At 43.1% G+C, this 4,352-nt stretch overlaps 3 non-coding genes across 3 annotated transcripts; 2 read left to right on the forward strand and 1 right to left on the reverse strand.

The window, feature by feature from the left end:
• The first annotated feature begins 2,188 nt into the window (after window positions 1-2,188).
• On the forward strand, window positions 2,189-2,262 carry trnat-agu. The gene has a single exon. It is a non-coding gene; the product is annotated as a tRNA-Thr (tRNA).
• Window positions 2,263-2,869: 607 nt separating this feature from the next.
• On the reverse strand, window positions 2,870-2,942 carry trnat-ugu. The gene has a single exon. It is a non-coding gene; the product is annotated as a tRNA-Thr (tRNA).
• Window positions 2,943-3,606: 664 nt separating this feature from the next.
• Window positions 3,607-3,680, forward strand: trnat-agu. Its single transcript has one exon. It is a non-coding gene; the product is annotated as a tRNA-Thr (tRNA).
• Window positions 3,681-4,352: the final 672 nt, after the last annotated feature.

A 4,352-nucleotide genomic window follows, 5' to 3' on the forward strand; every position in this document is an offset into this window, starting at 1 on the left:
CCAAGAACCCGTTTGCCTAGATGTGGACAGTGTAGAGGTAGATTTTTTTATTTCACCAGTTCTCTGGCTTAAAACCAGGTTCCGCGGAGACTTGCACTCGGATCACTGGATTCAAAGTCCAGAGTGCTTACCATTACACCATGTAACCACTGCTCTGAAAGGCAACATTGGTTTGCCAGCCAGCTTTTTCCATAATATTAACACTTATGCTATTGAAGGCACACAACAATTACTGGCTAACTAAAGTCATTCAGTAAGCTAAGCGTTCACACAGGATGTGGAACAAGAAAAGTCAAGAATAGGTTTTAAAGCTCTTGCCACAAACAATGAATACAGCAGTAGATAGGTCTACTGTGTACACATGGTAACTTTACATGGGTTGAAAATGCAGATGCTCACAAAAGGTGCGGCTGTACTTGCAATTCAGTATCTTGCGCAAATTAATGTCCACTTTATTGTAGAGAATAGCTGAGTTCGAGCTTCCCAATACCATATCTCTGAAATTAGTTCTAGAGGGAAACAATTAATGTAAGAAGCAGGATTTGAACAATAACAAAATAACACACAATAAAAAAAATCAACCTCTACACTGTCCACATCGAGGCTAACGGGTAAAACGGTTTCTTGGCTGTTTGACTGAAAACAGTATGTTGGTAGTGGCATGTTGAGCGGTGACCTGTACTTTATGTTAACTGAAAGGAGCTCCAAATTTAGACTTAGTTGAACATATTGAAAATATTTCCACACTGTTGACCCACACGTCAGTCTATTTCCCATCTAGTAGGCACATGTCTGGACACAGGTGGACATTTTGGACAGAAACAATGGTGGATCTTGATTCCCACCACAGGATTTAGCCTGCATTGCACATTAGGGTACAGACTCGGTAAGATGACTTCACATCCCGCGCAATGTATTGCCATTGTCAAGCACATTTCCACACTGGTGACTTTCTTCCGTGTCCCCCTAAACCCATATATTTGGGCTGACAATAGGGAAACGTTCCTTTGATAACTATGAACTGGATGACTGAGAACCTACTATATCATGACATAGTTGACTTACCATATTATTATTTCTGTGAGAGATCCTACTACACTTTGGAATATTCAGTCAGGATGGCTGAGCGGTCCGAGGTGCTGCGTTCTGGTCGCAGTCTCCACTGGAGGTGTAGGTTTGATATTGGGGATATTGTTTTTGTTTTGATGTTTGCTGTGGTGGTGTAGCTTTTGGGGGGGGGGGGGTGATAAGATAATTCGCTTGCAAGGGTTACACATTCATCAGCACACATTTGCACACCAACTTTCAACAGTACATTCTCTTTCCTACTTCACATACGCTCCTTTGGTTGCTTGGCAATTCTTATCAAATATGGCTACCAGAAACCGATGGGGACAAAGATGGTGCATCTTGTTTAATTAGTTACACAGTTAAGCAGTTACACCTATATTCCATGGTCTTCTTTTTATTTTATTTGCATGTTTATTGAGCTAAATTAGAGGCAATTAGGGTGTTTGTGGGGTTGAGGGTATTCTGGGGTTGTGTATATAAAGTAGTAGATAGATATCAGAGATCCACCCATTACCTTAATTTTTATGCGTTGTACTTTTCCCTTGCCGGGTGAGTTAGGGAAACTGTTACAGCATAGCAGAGTATTCTGTCCACCTCCACACACGTAGTCTTCTCTTCAAGCAGACTTACTGCCTCCTGGTCATGTCTTGAACTGGTTACCACTTTCTCATTTTTGTATGGCAGCCAATCCAGCTGCTAGAGATTCTCAACAATCTGGAAGAGCTCCATGTTTGAAGGAACAGTGGACTTAAGAAGGCACTGTTGCGGCCGTAGCTGTTGCTCCCCGATCCGTGCTGGTCCCTGAAACGTCCCCCCCCCAGTCTGGTTCGAATGGTGAGTGGTCCATCTGGTGGAACGAGCTTCACTGGCTCTATGGGGGTGAGATGTAGATGATTAGCACCAATGGGAAGGAGTGGGCTGGCGTTCTCAAACTGCTGAAAGGAGAGACCTGCCAGGTACTTATACCTCTTCTGCAGACTATCTATTGGATAGGACTGATCCGCCAAGCCTAGGCGAGCTAACCCGTTACTCCCAATACTGCCAGTCAGTATACTGTATGTTTAGCTTATACAAGGTAAAAGACAAAGTAAGACTTAACAGGATTGCTACTTTTGGAGGTGCTGTGGCTTAGTTGGTTAAAGTGCCTGTCTAGTAAACAGGAGATCCTGGGTTCAAATCCCAGCAGTACCTTGTTTGTGCAGAGATTACCTCTGTTGTCATGTTTTCATCACCTCTGGGGGTGAACCTAGATGCATGGCCATATTGGAGGAACTCGGTGTAAACAACAGCACAGAGTGCAGTATTGGGCCCTTGGGATACTTTATGTGAATGTAGCCATATCTAAACAACAAGGAAAGCCTCCAAAATGCAAAGGCATATAGATTCTTCCTTTAGTTGCATATCCCAATGTAGTCAACTAATATCAAATAATACATTTATTAATCTTTATTACAGCAGCGTCGAAGATGTTAAAATCAGGCAGTCAGCGCCCAAAGTGCCTTGGCTGGTAGAGTTCATGTTTATTTGACCTCTGACCTCAGTCAGCATCACATGCACCTGAAACCCCACCCAACAGTGATGTCACGGGGTACAGGTGTACACCTGGGCCACAAACAGCCCCAACAAAAGAAGGTTGAAAAGCATTGAAAAATGGGTTCAATCCATTTCCCTTTTGATATTTATTGGCCCTCAACAGGCCACAACTGGACAATATTAGATAATGCTTGTTAATCACTATAGAAAAAACAAATATATAAACTCTTTGTAGTGCAGATAACATAAGTATGAACTGATAAGCAGGCACTGCTGGGATTTGGACCCAGGATCTCCTGTTCACAAGAGAGGCACTTTAACCACTAAGCTACAGCGCCTGTGACAAGTTTGTCTGTCATGCAAGAATGAAATGAGCTAGTGAAAAGAGTTCCATCCATCCAACTTTGTCCACCAACACCAGCAGGGGACCCCAAACTTCCTTTTTCCGAGCGACTGGGGGATCCTGAGGCATTCCTGGGCCAGGTTGGAGATATAATCCTTCCACCTAGTCCTGGGTCTTCCCCGCCTGGACCACCTCCATAGGGAAGCCCCCAGGAGGCATCTTGACCTGGTCACCACTTTCTCATTTTTGTATGGCAGCACATCCAGCTGCTAGAACTTCTCAAAGTTTTGGAAGAGCTCCTTGTTGGAAGGAACAGTGGACGTCAGAAGGCCCTGTTGTGGTCGTAGCTCCAGGATTCGTGCTGGGCCCTGACGCGTCCACCCCAGTCTGGTTCAAATGATGACTGGCCCACCTGGTGGACCGCGCTTCCCTGGCTCTAGTTTAATGTTTGTGTTTCTTGTTGTTTTAACAAGTATAATATTACTAAAATGTAATTAGTACTGCGTTATATTACTGTGTTAAAGCAAAAAGGAATACATTACTTTATGTGCGTTATTTTTGTAACACGTTACTCCCTATAGTGCCAGTCAGTATACTGTATGTTTAGCTTATTCAAGGTAACAGAGAGATTAAGACTTAACATTGCAACTGGTCATGGAGGTGCTGTGGCTTAGTTGGTTTAAGTGCCTGTCTAGTAAACAGGAGATCCTGGGTTTAAATCCCAGCAGCACCTTGTTGGTGCAGAGATTACCTCTGTTTGCATCCCATCATCATGTCCACCCAATCCCCCTGCTCCCCATTAAAGCCTGGTTGCAAATGAAAAAGGAACACAGAAACACTACATTAACACAGATTTAAGATCAGAGGTGGGTAGTAATGAGGTACATTTACTTGAGTAAGTTTTGGAAAAAATTGTACTTCTATGAGTTGTTTTAAATCACTATACTATTATTTGTACTTGAGAAGATTATTGAAGTAGAAATTGTACTCTTACTCCGTTACATCAGGCTACAATGAGCTGTACTTTTCTTTTTACCTCTTTGGTATTCTACGAGTCATCGTTTTTACCCCAGCGTACGTCTCATTTTAAAGTTGTATTTTGACAGAGAGAGAGAGTCTTCCGCTGAAGTCTCTACCACGTGACTGTGTTTCACCAATCAAACGTCGTTGTGCAGTCACGTGATCATACTCGTTCTCAGCAGCGGGACAGGTTAGCTTTACAGTTTTTATTTTATCCAAGAAACTCATCCTTCAGAAGCAGATGCGTCATTTTGGAGGAGTCAATGGGGAAGAGATGTGTGGTTTTCATTTGGCAGTAATACGTCAGCAGGGGTCGCTACACTGCAGGGAAAGTTCAAAGGTCATGTCATCAACTTCCTAACAGATACAGATGGTAGATGGATAA

Source organism: Etheostoma cragini, unplaced genomic scaffold (assembly GCF_013103735.1).
Source record: "Etheostoma cragini isolate CJK2018 unplaced genomic scaffold, CSU_Ecrag_1.0 ScbMSFa_1311, whole genome shotgun sequence".
NCBI classification, from domain to species: domain Eukaryota; kingdom Metazoa; phylum Chordata; class Actinopteri; order Perciformes; family Percidae; genus Etheostoma; species Etheostoma cragini.